Source organism: Nothoprocta perdicaria, unplaced genomic scaffold (genome assembly GCF_003342845.1).
Source record: "Nothoprocta perdicaria isolate Ctin4 unplaced genomic scaffold, notPer1 scaffold_0, whole genome shotgun sequence".
NCBI lineage: Eukaryota > Metazoa > Chordata > Aves > Tinamiformes > Tinamidae > Nothoprocta > Nothoprocta perdicaria.
The window spans coordinates 13,143,155-13,160,043 of NW_020454092.1; the positions used below are offsets into that span (position 1 = coordinate 13,143,155).

The 16,889-nt window shown below is 52.1% G+C and overlaps 1 protein-coding gene across 1 annotated transcript in view; it reads right to left on the minus strand.

Moving 5' to 3' along the window:
- Positions 1 to 16,889, minus strand: part of ERI3 (ERI1 exoribonuclease family member 3) — a 114,903-nt gene that overhangs the window by 47,735 nt on the left and 50,279 nt on the right. The window lies entirely within an intron of this gene.

Genomic DNA, 16,889 nt, shown 5'->3' on the forward strand with positions numbered 1-16,889 from the left:
GCCTGCGTGGCCCATGCGCACACCTTTGTCCTCTTCCACTTTCCAGCAACTTGGTCCCCCTGGCTGTGAGATCTGTGGGCCAGGCCCCAGCTTGCCTGGCCAAAATGCAGCCCTAGGGCACCCTGTTCCCTCCCCTTGGGCACGGGAGCCAGGCGGGTGGGCACAGACCAGCAGAGAGACCGTGGGGGGACACTGGGGAGCTCCAGGGCTCAGTGGGAGCCAGCACAGTGAGCCCCTACTCATCATTTTGGGGGCAGCCKGTGGGACCGCACACACCTTGCTCCCCAAGCCCGTGCAGCTGGACCTTCCCTCCATCCCCCCTCCCTGCCTTTTTCTCCCTTTTTTTTTTAATTTTGCCTCCGAAGCCACGATCCTTTAAAGATGTGCACGTCTCATTAGCTCTACCTTGACAATCATTACCGCTCCCGCGAAGGCGGGAGGGGAGCTCAGCCCGAGCGTGGGAGAGTCCATTACCTTGCAGTTAAAGGGACATTGACAACTCTGGTGGCTCCTGCAATCCAATCCCTCCTTCCGAGCAGGGGCTCCCTCGCAGGCTGCTATCCCGGAGCAGGAGCCCTCTGCTCAGCCCAGACAAGCAGCCGCTCTCGCAGGGAGCCGGCAGCTCTGCGCCCTCCGCAAACCCGGAGCGAYGGGCACCTTCCAGCCCCAGCGCCCAGGGCCGTGGAGCCTCTTTTCATTAAATGCATGGTCCCTGGTCCCCACAAAGGCCATGCTGGCTGTGGCAGCAGGMAGCTAACCCAGGAGTCACTGCTGGCACTGCAGGAGTCATGGCCAGCTAAGGACTACCAGGAGGCCACTCATGAAGCACTGCAGGACTGCAACACACCCACACTTACCGGGACTGTCCCAAGCTGGCTCGGCAGGGTGCAGCTTGGCCCAACACACACCCTAGAGGGGCATGTGGCAGGGCTGCACCAAGGCATCCCAGGGGGAACGTGCAGGAGGTGACTCCAGGACAGCACATCCCGAGATAAGGATGCTGCTCCGCACCTTTTGCTCTTGCTTATCCTGGGGGCTGCTGCTCTGTTCCCGCTCCCCTGCTCGGCTCTCCCCAGGACCCTCTTTGCTCCTCAAGCTTGCAGATCACAAGGGAACATCATGTCCCATCATGGCAGGATCCCCCTCCTGGACTGCTTCACTCGTGAGACTTTGGYGCAAAGACCCCAGTGCAACTTGATCAAACACCCCCTACCTTCTTCCATCCCCTGGGGCCGGGAATGCCAGTACAGAGCAAGGCGCAGCCTCAGAAAGATGACTCCCACTTTTCTTGTGCCTTGCAGGCCAGGAGCTCTGCTGCAGCCGAGCTGCCTCCCGCTGCTCTCCGCAAAGCCACGGCAGGGGACAGCAACGCGGGCCTCGCTTCCGAGCCACCTTCCAAGCGAGGATCCTACCTCCACACGAGGCTGTCCAAGAACTTGACAGGACTCCCTTTGAAAAAGCTGCTCAAAGAAATGATCTCTTTAAGTGCAATGGGAGATATTTGTCTCTGATTTACCCTTGGCTTTTTGCTCTGGTTCAGGTAGGAGCGGTGTGGGACGGCTGGCAGATCTGAGAGCATGGCACGCCCCAGCGGGCAAAGCGAGCAGTGCGGAGGAAGGCGCGAGTCAGTTTGGAGTGCTCCCCATTTATCAAACTCACGCAGCCCGCCAGCAGAGCGAGTCTTTCTATCATTACAGCTCTCAAAATCCGATTCATACCACTAATCCTGCCTTCATTCTCCCAGATTAATAACATCTCTTTCAACCTTCACAGTGTGATAAATAGACAAAGAGAGAACAAAAGGAGAAACAGAAGTGAGAGAAAGAGCCAGAGCAACTCCACATAATAAAGAGAATCAAGAAAGGGGAAAGGGAAAAAAAAAAGGGAAAAGAAAAGGAAAGAAAGAAGCCAGCACACTTGACTCTGCCATTTACTTTAGCAGATTCTTCCCAAGAGCTCCCTGCGATCTTTAAAGAATGTAAAACATTGCTCAAAGAAAAGCCTCGTTAGCAACTCTGACCAGCCCAGGTTTGCTGGAAATCTTTTCACTTCCAGCCTCAGCTGAGGTCAGGAGCGAAAATGAGTTTGTTGGTTTCTCATCCCACCCGTGCCCACGCTCGGGCAGCGACAAAGGCTCCCGCACTCCCTGCTGCACTGCAAGCGTTTCGCAGGGAGGCAATGGGGAGGCAGGGCCGGGGGCTGCTCTAGGGGCGTCCCAACAGCCTGGCAAGACCTGATGAGCTGCCCAAGCAGTCAGAGCGGCACCTCTCTGCCCTGGTTTGTGCACTGGTACAAGGACACATCTTCACAGCCTGCTCTGCCAACCACCGAGCGATTGCTTCTATCCTGCCAGGGTGAACTAGGGTGAAGTCCACCATAGCCTTGACTTGCACCAACCGGAGTGTGTGTCCCAGCAGGCAGAGCCGTGTTTGGGGCAGCCAAGACAGCCACGTACCTCTGGCAGTGGTGGAGGCAGCCACGGAGGGACCCTGCACCTCTGCGTGCCACAGTTCCCAGTTGTGCCTGCTCCCAGTGCCAAGCAACAGGGCAACAGGGACTCACCGCCCAGCCCTCCCTGGCCCAGGCACGTTCAGAAACAACCAAGCCCTGCTGAAAGCTCCTTCTGCAGGGCAACCCTGCAGGCTCCAGGCCTTTTTCACTTTGCCRTGCCATACCGCCACGCCATCTCTAAATTATGTCAATAATTAAATGTTTATGGGCATACTTTTCCCATATTGTTTCCAGACTTGCCTGTTTTTTTGTTCCAGCGCTCGACTTGCCTGGCCTCAGTCTTTCCCTAAGAAGAGCACCTGCAAAATGTTTCCAGAGCACCTCTGCTTCCACCCCCAGCAACGAAAAGCTCCCTTCAGATCCCTGCACCTCAGACTCCAGGCTCTGGGCACGTTCCCCTCGGAGGGGCTCCGCACACGGAATAACTGCGCTCCAAGGACATAGGGCAGAGTGCAGGAATCCTGCCCAGGACAGTGCTCTACCAGGGCTCATCTTTCACAGCCCCTGCGCAGAGACTCTGCTAGGAAATTTTTTTCCCCTTTTCTTTTAAACTGTTCCATATTACTCCAGGCTTTGAAGTACAGAGAAAAGCAACACTCAATGTGCCTTTTTTTTTTTTTTTAAAAAGCTACCTTTATCATAGCAAATCTTTTCCTTCGCCGCTGTGTCGCTGGAGATAGATATCAGGCAAAAAGAAAGTCTCCTCTTCTAACAATGGATTTCCCTTCCCTTCTGAACTTCAAATAGAAAACTCTTATCTACAGCCACAGTTGACCAGAAGAAGAAAAGAAAAGAAAACAGACACATGAACAGAACCCAGGCTCTCTTTTTATTTACTCAAAAAGGCTGCGCTGGGCTCTTCACGGAGAGATGCTCAGAACATGTTTATAGCACATATTTACTCACTTCACTAGCTATCCCACCACCATGAAAACACACTTTCTTTTCCTCCAGAATGACTCTCCTGTGCTCCATGTACCTTCTGCATTTTTTTCCCTTTTTTAATTTAGCAAGCTCCATGAACCAGGCCCCTCCAGAACAACAAAGCCCGCACCTAAAGCTGGGGACAGCAAGAACTCTTAAAACTCAGGGAAGAGTTGCAGCAATAGCCCTGGCTCAAGGTAAAGTATCACCTCTACATAATATGGACTCTTTAAATTGACAGCATGGCTTGCAGGTCAGACCTTGCTGGCTGTGCTCACACAATGTCACACAGGCTGAACGGGACCATTCTGCTCTGGCTGTCCATGACCTACCCGCGCCCATGTGCTGCACAGCACCACACATGGTTGTTACCACCAGCAGCTCCACTTTGCATCTAAGATATCTCCCCAAAGGTGACAGCCTGGCCCTCCTACCGTCAGGGCTGCTTCATCATTACCTTCGCAGGGGCAGGCTCTTGAACCAAACGCACAGACAAATATCTCACRGATGCACCTGATTCTTCACAGACCTCCCTCTGCCTTTGATGAGAGTCACTCTAAGGAGAAACACATATTGTCATGACATTTTATTCCACAACACACAGCAAGAAACCAAAAGAAGCAGATACGACTCTTTCTCCAGCTTCCCAGCAGTCATGCCTGAGGACCAGTACTTGAAATCTTCTCCCTTTCAGCCTTGATATAGCTGGTAACGTAAGYGTTGGGGGCTTGGATTCACAGCCCTTGAGCATCTTCTGGACCAAGCGTGAAGCTCCCAGGCCCCCTTACCTCTCACACCTACTCACTGCCTCGAGCAGAGGCACAAACTTATTCCCAAGAGGCTGCCTGCAAACAAGCTGTCTTCCCCACAGTCCACAGCATGATGGCACTGCCAGAGACAGTCCACGAGAAGAAATCCAACTCAAGAACTTCTGTGGGATCAGGAGCCAGAGTCCCACGTCAGTTGGGACAGAAAGGGAGAGAAACTTTCCAAGCCATTTTTCATTAGAAATAAACAGTCTCCTCAGTCAAAAGCAAAATCTCATTCTTGTTAGCATGGCCAAAGTCAAGGGGAGAAGAAACTCCCACCAGGGACACAGCCAGGGCCCCTCTGCATCACTCATGGGTACAACATGCAAGTCCAAGTCCTATCCGAATCAGATCAGGCGGCTGAAGAGCAGACTCAGCTGCTTCCCAAGTGCCTGCCCTATGCAGCCGGCTATGGCTTGCTCTGCAAACTGCTTCCTCTTCACATCTCACCTTATTTTTTTTCCAAAGATTTGAAAGCCCTTTGTCTTTCTCCAGCATGGATGGTCCCCTTCCCTTCCAACATCCACAGAGCAGAAAATCCCCAAGCCCTRCTCTTTCCCCAGTAATACTCCCCCATATTTTCCAAAACTATGCAGTTTCAAAGCTGCACCAGCCCAGGACAGCCCAGCTCAYAGCCCAGCTGTCCACCAGGTCTCCCCATGGTCCCCCAGATCTTCCAGGCAGCAGCACCCTTCCCTCCACATTGAACTGCACAAAAGCCCTGCTGCTTTTCCCTTGGGGCACTTCCAGCTTGCCAAAGGCTCCTCCCTGCAGAGTTACAATGGGAAGATCCATCAGACAAAGCATCTTCTCTTCAAGCTGCCTGGTGACAGATGTTCAGCCAACAGGAGCGGTGGGATTGGCGGAGCACCGCAGAAGTGCTTTATAATTCCTGCTCCTCTCCTCTTTCCTCAATGTCTCCCGGGAGAGACGCGATGATGGACGGTGACCTAACTGACTGTTCCCAATCAAGGTAATGTAAGTAATGACAGCTGACGTGATTCCTGGAACGTGCTGCTGGCCTCCGAGGCCGCCTKGCCTACGCATGCAGCACCACCGCGGCACGGGATGGGAGAGGAGATTTGAGCCTGGAGGCTGCTCTGGAGGGGTGGAAGAGCCCCAGGAGCAGAGCCTGGCTTCCAGCTGGCTGCAAGACACTCACCACCTGAGCCAGCAAAGGGAGCTGAGGAGAGGTGTGCGGGCTGGGAGCCAACTCCTGGCACTGCAGAATCCCCTTCCAGCGCTACACAGGACTGCAGTGCTCCCTCTCCTCTTGGGAAGTGGCTTGCTGGGGTCTTCCCTGGTCACTCAAGGTTCAGCAAGGCTTTTACTGCTCTGCTCCTAACTGCCACAATCAGTGAATATCTGGAAAAGGAAGCATCCAGTCAATAACCTGGAGCTCAATGAAAATTCCCTTCTTTCCAGTCATCCACAGCATCTGACCCCTGAGCAGAGGGCCTCGAGCAGCCTCAGGACACAGGTATGGGAGCACGTGGCCTCACAAAGCGAAAAGACCACGCAGGCTCRCAACTGAATCCTTCTTAGAGAGTCTCAAAATTAGTAGGGAAATTTAACATGCGGAGAAGCAACCAATTAATAACCCAGCATTGACTTAAGAAGACCTTGAATAATACATAGTGCTTGTACATGGAAGGGGAAGGAGTCAAGTCCTTCTGCTTGTCGAGCGCATCCTGCCTTCCAAGCAGCGCCGCTCGGGAGGGGAGTTACCCACCAGCCAGCCACACTTGGATCAGCTCCTCAGAAACGCTTTCCTAAGGCAAAACTTTGCGAAAAATTAGACTGGCACTTGGACAATTAAAACGCCGTGTTGTTTTGAATGTAATTAGCACTGGCTGTTAATAAGCCTCTCCTTCGCAGTGGCAAAGGCAAAGGAGAGGCTGGCAGCCCCCAGCGAGGCGCTGTGCTGCTGGGTGAGCACGGGGGCAGGTGTCCTGCGTTGGTCACACCAGTAAGGCAATGGAAGTGCCCTACTGGCCTGTCCCCCACTTGCCTACACTGCAGGTAACGCAACCACACTGAGGAAAAGTCAGGTACAAGTAGACAAAAATACAGAGAGAAGAGCAGCTGCAGACTCCCTGGACACTGCTGTGCCAGGAGATGAAGTTAGGAAGAGGCTATTCCCTTCCACAGCTTCTGCTCTTCCATGTTTTTGGTGCGAGTCACTCAGAAGTCACATTAGGCTCCCTATGTGGTGCTGTACACTTCGCTAAATAATGGTGGCTCAAGAAAAATTTGCTCCCTTTTGAGAATAGTCCAAAACTGGTGGCAAATGGGTGTTTCTTATGACAAAAGTCAGTATTTCTGCACAGGCTACATGCACACAGGCCTGCATGAGGGTGCGAGAGCGCTGCAGAACACCAGGCATTTCTATATGGCCAGTGAAATATACTGAATCTCAAAGGCCTTAATTTTTGTGAGGGGGAGAAGGATTTTGAGGAGCATCTCAGGCGGAGGCTCCCATCAGCTGATCGCTCTGACCCGCCTGCGCTGGGTGACCTTCCAGCACTGCCAGTCCACAAGGATGTTGCAGGGAGTTAGTCCCTACAAAGCAATTTGAAAATCAAAAGCCTCACACACCAGTCTTGTGGTTGAAGTCCTGACCCAAAGAAATGGGGYCCAGGTCCTATTCCAGCCTCTGCTACAACCTCCAAGGAAAATCATACGACTGATCCATGCCTCAGTTTCCCCACATAATACTTACTGAGCATTAAGTGCCTAAATTCATTCGAGATTTTCAAGAGCTGTAGCAATTAGGGTCTGAACACCAAAGTGCCAGCATTACATAAAATGCAAGTAGTTTAGGATATAGGGTCAGATGGGAGCTACCCAGTGCAAAACACGAGCGGAAAGACTAGACCAGGAAAGCAAATTTGTCTTTCTGCAGATGTAAATGACTGCCAGCCAGAAGCGGTGCTCTGAACATCCACACCTCAGTGCTGAGAAGTGTTCCTGCAAAGGAGGCTAAGACAAAAATGTGAAAGACATGTTTGATTCTTATACTTCGATTTCCAAAGCAATAAGCAGAGAAACTGAGCCTGAAGGGAAAAAAAATATTAACATCCGATGCCATCATTCAAATAGTAAAGAGGAGACACCTCGACTGGGGCAGGACTATTTCCAAAGAGAAGTTTGTCTCTCCACCCCTTTCATACCCTGCAGTGGCTCCAAGGAAGAATACTTAAGAAGTCACAAGTTTGGTCATAATGTGTAAAAAGCCCCTGAAATGCGACATCATTTACTCTTCTGTGGTATTGCTCAGCAGAGCTAATAAATCTTGCATGAGCAGAGCTGATTCTAATTTTCTAATATGAAAAGGCATTTGGATTGAGAGAGAGGGGAAGATAAAAGTGATTGAATCTCCAATAGCCCAGCGTCAGTGACAAGAAACATCCTGATGGGGACCCCGAGGAAGGATGGCTCCCCCTCCTCGCACGCACCCTCAGCCCATTCTCCCTGCTCTCTGCTCGCGCCGCCTCCGTCTCCCCTCTTGACGGGACGTGCTTTTAAACACAGCTACCCAAGTTATCATTTCTGCCTTCTGATCAATCTGAATTTTCAGGGCAATTACCCTCTTAATCAATGCTCGCTATGAGCGGCCCCCGGGCGCGCGCCGCCGGGGCGCACGGCGGGTGCATGTGCAATGAGGCCACGGGCTCCCGACGAGGCAGGCGGGGGCCGAAGGGCTGCACAGCTGTGAAGGCCACTTCAAGGAACAGCTGGCGTGAGGAATAAGCAGGGGGACCGCAAAGGAATAAGCAGGGAGACCGCAAAGGAGCCTGGCGCGAGGTGGCCGTGGCACTTGTAGCCTGCGGGGGACGAGGACGTGCCCAAAGTGTCACCCCTTTGAGAAACAAACCCCCGAAAGCAACAGATTTACCATGCACCGAAAGTGTAGATTTAAGAGCTATGTATAGCCTGCTCCTAATGAGATTAACAAAGTCTATTTGCAATTTGGGAGTAAAACTCCTAGAGAAAGCAAAGGACAGCAGAGGCGGGTTTTAACAACCTCAAAAATGTAGGGTTTGGATTTGGGGTTTTATATATATATATAAATTTAAATATATATATATATACACATAAATATATATATATATATTTCCACAGGAATTACTCAAGGAACGTCACCAAAGTGCCCCTAGCATTTACATGCACACAAAGAAAATCTCCYGCTGATCTTCCGTGGAAGGAACATGTATTTCAATGGTGGATGTTTCCACAGAGTCTCCACTCATGAAGGGAAGACCAAGCTCCTCAAGGGCATCTCCTACCACCAGTACCCCAGGTATTTAAATGTTCCACGAAACCCTAAATCAGCCAGAGCCAACTACAGGTTGGGTTTGGCTGGGAGGCAAGGCTCAGCACCCTGCCTTGCAAGCGCACCTCTGGGCACCACAGCACTAGCAAGGAGCCTGGATCTGGAAGACAGCAGGGAAACGTTGCCGATTCCTGTCGGAAAGCGGMCGGGTCCCCGCTGGGGAAGGGAATGTGGCGGGTTCCCCGTGCTGGCCGGGCTGGCAGCGAGCAGTGGTGGCGGCGCCAGGTGAGGCTGGCAGGACCAGCTGCCTCCGCAGGCTGCCGGAGCGCTCCGCAACGCACAGCATTTCACTGGCTGCTTTGCATGAAGAACYGCCGATCAGAGCCATCCCCACTGCGCACTCCAGAGCAATAAAAATAACAAAAAAAAGAAAGCACAAGAAGAATTCTTTAGGCGGGTAATGGGCATTTTATTCCTTTTTATGACACTAAACATAGGCAGCTGGCATAATTACACCACAATAAAGGCATAATGTGCACCTAGCAGAACAAACTCGCACTTTTGATAATTAGGCAGAGCAAACAGTCTGGGATTCAGCAATGTGGCCTCACCCTGTCTCCCGGACCTGGTGGAGCCCCTGTCCCCGTGGAATGGGGGTCCCTGTTCCCTTGGTGTCCTTAGGGGGCTGCGGGAGGATGAGCAGCAGYTCGGGCAGGGTGGCCCCGCACCCATGCCTGACCTTGCAAGGCTGTGTGGTGCTGCAGAGGGGCCTCTACCAGGCTCTCGAGGGGCACAGGGGCCACAAAGGTGTGCACTAACTCTGCAACCTGGGCTAAAGCCAGGCCCCGCAAGCAAAGGCAGCAGATGCAACGCAGTGGGGCCAAATCACACATGGCAAAGGGAGATYACAGACACAGAAGAGATGGGGAGCTGTTCTTGGGCTTGGCAGCTCTGTCGAGGTTGGCTCCAGGGCATGAAAGGGCTATGTGGATGCATGGGGACACCCCTCCAACACAAAGACCTTGGCCAAATGCAGTGAGCAGGGAAAACATCCAGCGGGAAGGCAGCCCCTTTCCCAAAAAACAAGGACAGAAGTAAATGTCCTAGGGACACCGAAAGACCCTCACCTACAAAAGGGACCAGTTTGGACCTCCTTGAGGTCGCAAGCAGCCTGGAGCTCCTCGGACTCCCCGTGGCTCTGCCAACAAGAAGTCCTGCCTCCTACCAAGGCAGCCAGCAAGTGCAGATGCTGTTGCAGGCATCCACGCGGGACGGCTCCTCCCCGGGCGCGGAGCACCGGCGACGCACACATCCTAAACGATCTCTAAAATATTAATAGCATCAATCACAGCYGGGCTCACAGAGGTTACCACGTTTGGAGTGCACGCAGAGCAGGCTCTCCTGAAGCTGGCAAATGACCACACAGGCAGTGTGCAGGGTTTGTTTAAAGATAGAAAAAATCCCACACCTGTCGCTTCCAATTTCCTGCAACAAATCATTTGAGAAATCACCCAGCGGCCCAGAAGGGAGCCCATGGTGTCAACGTGGCAGCAGCCACACAGCYTCCCACTGCGCACCATGAGCCCACGCCACGGCCTCCACTTACGGCACCCACTGCTTTCTTGAGGGGAAAGCAGGGGGTTTATTTATTCTTCCATCTTCTCTCACCTCTGTAAGTATTAAGGAAAACACTGTTTACTCTAACACTCCTCCACAACATCGCATCTCATTTTGCAGCATTAAAAATGTAACGACAGACGTGYGCAGCCCGCGATGCTCCACGCCGAGACCCACCGCAGCAGTGCCAGCGGGTCCCCAACGGCACGGCACAGCAAGAAACTGCTGCTCGCTTCAGGCTGCGGAGATCCAGATGCAACCACTGAAGCAAAKAGTCCCAAGTATGGGGCAAAAAGGGGCAAGGGCAGGGGCTGAAATAGGAGGCATGAAAATGGGGCAAAGTTGCACCAGGCAGAGCTAACGTGAGAATGGCATCCCCAGAAAGGCATCTGCTTCCCTGACTTGGGACACAACATGGTCTGAGCTGTACAGACTGAATCCTAGAACAAATCTCTACRTCAGCCACCACCATCCAGCAAGGATCTCTCCAAGCTCTCAGGAACAAGGTCAYTGAAGAGGTTCCAAGAGAGTCTTCCAAGATCTCATCAGTCACCAAAACCCACTGGAGAAGCTGACTACTGCCACCAGTGCAGAACAGYTCAGCTGCACCTCTTGTCCTGCACATGGAAGTTCATCCTTCTTTCATGGAAGTTGGCATTAAGGTATGTTGAGGGCAACACAGAAACGCTAAACTACGTTGTCTCAAAGAAAGRTGAAACATGCTAAGCTGATCTACCAGCCATGAGCAACATTGACATAATCATCTGTGGGACACAATGCCTAAGAAAAGATCCAACAACATCCTCACCAGCCTTTTCAGCACAATATTCCCACAGCAACCCAAGAGGAAGATGCATTTTGACAGCAGAGAAGCATTTTACCTCCATATCTAACAGCATCCAGAAGGGCAACTCGGAGAACTGAACGGGTGCTGAGCCTGTTGGGAACGGCTGCAGCTTGGGATGTGTCACGATGGTCTCTTGTTCAGGACGGTCTTTAGATGGTCTTTAGAGCCAGGCAGCAACATTAATATCAGACCACCCAAGGAACAGGATGGTCTCAGTCTGTGGCACCTGGAGAAGTGGGAAAATGAGGGATATCTGGCAAGGCTTGTGCTTCATGGTGACCAGTGGTTCTCTCCCCAGTGGGCCACGAAACAGAAGCAGTTTCTACCTGGGCGAGGGCAGGACGTGGCCTGTGACCTAGATCGAGGCACATGATATCAGCAGCCGGTTCCCACTGCAGCAGAACCAGCGGCGGCGGGCAGGCAAAAAAGCTCCATGAGGGAGAGCTGCAAGTGGCAAGAGCAACAGGCAGGATGGAGCCAGCAGAGCTGTGCAACAAGGGGGAAGGGAGGCGGGAGATGTTTAATCCCAGTTCTGAAATCAACTTACTTAGTAGCCTTGGGGCTCTCAGAGATTTAATTAATTAATTTAATGTGTGAAGCACTGCCAGTTATTAATATACAAATTCCATGGTAGTATCTCCCATCTCCCAGTTCAGCACCTCTTTATCTCTGCTTTACTCGAGCCTTTGAGAAGTGAAGCTGAGGCATGGGCAGCCTCCGTGGGCATGGGGCAGAGGCTGCACACCCCACTCTCCTGCAAAACCACCCGCAGCAAACACTTTGGAAATGAGACAGCAGCAAAGTCCTGTGCCTTCCAGCAGGATCYTGCCTGGAGCTCAGCACAAGACACTGGGCAAACCTTGCAGAAAAGGCTGCTTGCACATCGTGGCAAGGCACTTGCCGACAGCGGCCGGCCAGCACTGCTCTCCCCGCAGGCAGGAGGACAGGAGGGCAGGAGGAGGCTGCTGCTGGGCAGCTGGCGCAGCGGGCACTGCCCGTCCTGGGGGGCCGGCACAGGATAAAGCTGCTGCCGATGGGGGAGCCGCAGGCAAAGCCGGCGTGGGACAGAGAGCCGCGCGGCGCCCCGGCCCCGCCGTAACGGCGGCTGCCGCCCACGGCAGCGCGCGCAGCAAGGCCGCTTCCTCTTGCAGCCGTGCGGCTCGCTAGGACAATGAGGACTAAAGCAGTTAACATTTTAATCCCCACGACTAGCAAATCTGATTAACCCCTCATCCCTGCCCTGGAGAGCTACATGGACTCCATTTTCATGCCCCTGCATGGAGCTTCCCATCCTTAAAGTGCAGAGGAAGGAGGCTTAACTCCCCGGCAGGCACTAGACAGCCAAGCTGGCACAGGATGGAAACCATGAGGTGAAGGGCACAGACGTGGGGTGCTCTGCCCCTCATGGGCYCGTGGGGCTCTGGGGAAGACACTCATCCTGCCTTTGCTTCCCGAGCTACTCCCCGTCTGGAATGCAACACACATTGCAGGTTTAATGTAAAACACTGGCCTGCCTTTAACCCCTGCTCCTCTTGCCTTGCTCTGTACTGACACATGGGGCACCTCATGCCCTGCAGTAACTGACTGGAATACACAAGCTGGAGCATTGAGGCCACCAYAGCCTGCAAAACCTCAACAATACAGAACAAAGATTTTATCAAAGATATCAGTTGCTTCGATTTCTCCATGATTTATTTTACTTATTTTCAAGTACTCCAAATCTTTGCCTTTCACAAATACAGKGCACTGGCCAACTAAGAGGCAGGACGAGGAGCGCGATGCTCTTCCCTGAGCCTCCCCGCAGCAGCTACACGGAGCACGCCGGGTGCACACAGCGCCGCAAGCAGCAGGCACCACACACGCCGCACCAGCACACCACACAYGCCAGTGCACCAGCCAGATGGGCACCGAGGGGCTTTTGGGAGCGGCGCCCAGATGTTCAGCTCCCCCGGCAAGGCGAGGCGCAGGCGCAGYGAGCTGCACGGCCCTCAGCAGGCAGGGCAGCACGGATGGGCTGCGCAGCTGCCTCTCACCTGCAGGCTATGGCAACACGTGGGCAGAACCACCACAAATGCCAGCCAGCTCCCAGCCAGTCGCTCAGACTGGAYGCTTTTGGTAAACCAACCAGGGCACTCAGAAACTACTGCTTACAATCCCATCCAGCAGATAAAACTTTCACCGCAGTTGGAAGCAGGAGGAGAAGGAACCCCACAAATACCCTCAGCTTTTTTCCTTTTTTCTTCATCCTGCAGGCTGAGTATAGGTAGGTTATAGTACCTATAGTATCTATAGTACCATAGTTCATTTTGTGCCTCTTTCTTCTGAATCACCCTTCCCCACCTCACCTGTGAGCTCTCTGTACTACCTGTAGCTCCAGGAAACCCTGGTCCTTTCTGGAGGCTGATAGCATTGCCTTGCAATGCTCTAATGCTGCCTTGCGATGCTCTAATGCTGCCTTGCAGTTTCCTTGGTACAAACATCCTAATCTGTGCTCAGGGCATTAGAAGAGGAGTAGAGACTGTGCCAAGCACCAAAGTCAACATGCCCTTGTCCCACTGCTTGGTTACTTGGGGTTTCAGACACATGGCAGGGCAGTGCCTAGGAAAGCAGCCAGTCGGTGCCCAAACACAGGGGAGCAGAAAGAAAATAGTAAGAAGCACCATGGGATCATCCCAAGGCAAGAACAGCTTCACCCGGAGCTGCCCCACCATATTCTTCTAAACTGCTTTGAAAATCAAGAGCTAAAGGTCCCACGTGACCATCCTTATCCTTAGAGCTTACTTACCGACCTTCTTGCAGGATGTAGGGAGATCACTTGAAGAGCTGTCCACTGCAAACATCCAGAAAAGGCTTTTYCCTTCTTCTCTAAGTACTTTCAAGCCTTTGAAAGATAAACTATTTGTGCTTGGTCTTTTCTAAGCCAGATATTGCAGGTCCCTCAATCTTGCCTCGGGGTCCTGTCATCCAGCCATCTTCTCCTCCTCCTGCTCTCTTCTGGACTTTGCACAGCTGATCCCGATCCTCCCCAGAGCCCAGCATGCGGAGCGGGACTGCAAACGCTACCCCCCATGCCCTGTGGGCTCTGTGTGGGCTGAGTGGGCACGTGCCTTTTGTACAATCGCTGGCACTGAGGGGCTGCATCCAGCCGCCAACCCAGGGCGACTCCCAGACACACGCCCACAAAGCCGGCACTCAACTCCAAAAAACAAGGAAGGGAATGAAAGGGAACCATCACAGCCTAAGTCCTGAAGCCACATTTCTACTGGAAAAAGAAGCAGAAGTCAAAGCAAATAAAGATTTGGGCTTCCCTTCCCCTGCTAACGAAAGAAAGATGATGAGCTCTGAAGGCGCCCCCAGGAGACAGCGAGCTCCTCTGCTAGCTAAGGAGGACACCATCTATAACTAAAGAAGAGAGAAGGGATCATTTGAAACAACCACCCCAGGCCAGCTCACCCGGCACGGAGAGGCACAAGGAAGCCAGACCACGTTGCAGGGACTCTGGAAGGAGAATCCTTGTGGATTAAGACCTAGCATTTGCATCATCTTGATTCCAAGTTTTTCTTTTTGCAACTGTTTCCACTATTGTCATCCAGAGCAGAGCCCTTTGCTTCACTGCTTAAAACAGTTTGTCCAATTTTGCTGCAGTTAAACTAGACTCACCCAGTGCAAAGCACCAAATCAAAGCAGAGGTTTGGACAATGCCCCAGTATCTGCAAATCCGGCCAAGTTTGGATGTCAGAGATGAGCAGCTCTGCCCTCTGTACCAGAAATGATCATTCTGGACAGGTACCTGGCAGCCCTCCTTCCTGTTCTTGTTAGGAGGGGGCAGAGAAGCTGAATAATCTGTAAACCCTTAGTGGAAAATTACAAATTCAAGGGTTATTTCTCTACTCCAGGAGCATCTCTGRAAATCTTTAGGAAGTCCAAGGTTGAACACAAAAGGCCAACTACAGTGGGATAGCAAGAACTTATTTCCCAAGAAGTGAGAGTGGTGCATCACCATGCACTGCAAGAGACCTGCTGCAAAGCCCCCTATTCCTAATGAGCCACTCTAGACCATAGGATGGCATTTCAACAGAAATATTTTTACAGTGCAGCTTCAGAAAGCTGTGGAATTTCAGACCCAAATGGACACTGTTCTTTCTGCTAGCACAGGACAAGCGTGAATGTTACAGTTCTCAAGTCACCCAAAGCCCCAAAGCTTCCAGGCAGCACCTGGAGCTCATCTCAGCTGCAAGAGGACCAGCTCCCAGACTGCAAGAAGAGAAAATGAAAATACCAGTGGGGGATTGAAACCATAAGATCATGTCACTAAGCCAAAGCCTGTTGCATTGACATGGGTATGTGTTATACCTGCAGGCAGAGATGGTTCTCCATCTCTGGCTCCTAGAGCCTGTTCACCTCTACATCTTCCAAGGAGAGCTGCCCTCACCATATTCCTCAATGTCCTGTCCAGTTTAGCTACAAAAATTCCCAATGTCTCACCCAGCAGCTTAACATTTCAGGTCTGACCTACTGCAGAGTGAAAAACTGCTTTGCAGAGGTGCTCCAACAGCCCTAGAAGCTGCCAGCAAAGCAGAAAGCACCACTGCAAAGGAGCAGGTGACACAACAACCGCTCTTCTTCCCCAAAACAGGGGACATTGCTCTTAAATCTTCTAGGATTTAGAAGTCATTGAAATGGCATCTCAGCTGCCACACAGGATGCCCTTACTCTGTGTCTAGAGTTCCCAGCCCAGGCAGCAGCTCCAATGTTTGCCACTGACTCACGGAGACAACTCCACTTACCGATGACCCCCAGGCTGAGGTGGACAAGCAAAGGTCTGAACAACTGGACACACAACTGAAACGCTGGACTTCTGTTTATGGGAACACAGATAGCCAGAATGCAGAACCCAACTGTAATGCAGAACCCAACTGCAATGCAGAACCCAACTGTTCTGCACCACACGAGCTCCCTACCTTTGCATGTGTTGCAAAGCAGATGCATCAACAAGCCCTTAACCTAACTGGTTRTAACTTGTAGAGAATCAGAGGCAAAGAAGTCTGATGGACCGGCTCCTATCATGTCTCCTTTGAATGAACTCAGGAGCAGGAAAGGGAAAAGACAGTCTAGAACTTGCCTTACAGCTGACTCTCACCCTCTCCTCCCAGCACAACGCCCTGCTTTGGGGTTTTGGCTTCTTCCTTGGAAACACATTTTTGCTCAGCACTTCTTGTTAAGTAACAAAGGCAGGAAGTGTCCCTCTGCAGCGGGACAAAGCAGGCTGCTCCTTTAAGGCCTCTCCTGGATGCCCTTTCCCTTTCAGATAACTATTCCCGACTCCCTCCTCTTCTCCCTCCCTTTGATTTAAGAGTTCCTCTCCCGGCCCTGACAGTAAGGTATTTCTGTCCCACAGATTATAACTCACTCTGGGCTATTATTCAACTCCCAAGCCCTGGCCCTGCTGCATTTAGTCCAAACATAATATCCTTCATGCATATATTATCTGTCTCCCTATTATCTGGAATCATTTCGGAATTAAATTTCAGTCCTGCAATATTGGCTTGAAGAGCGGCTCGCTTTATGGGCTAGTCAAAGGTTAGAATACCAATCAAAATAACACTGCCGATGCAGAGAGACATTTTAATATTCCAAAACCCGGTAATTGTAAAAGGACATAATATTTTTTCCCTGATTACCCCAAAGGCAACACATGTTAACAAGGCGAGGGAGAGAGTGAAAGAAATTCCAGAGTTCAGACAGCTGCACGACAGATTTAAAGGAGAAGCCGTGCAGGGCTGCAGCGGCGCGAGGGTAGATGCCACCCCAGCCCCGAGCCCCAGGGCTCCCAGCCAGGCCCAAACACGGGGCTCGTGCGCTCCCGGCCCCGAGCCAGGCCCAAACACGGGGCTCGTGCGCTCCC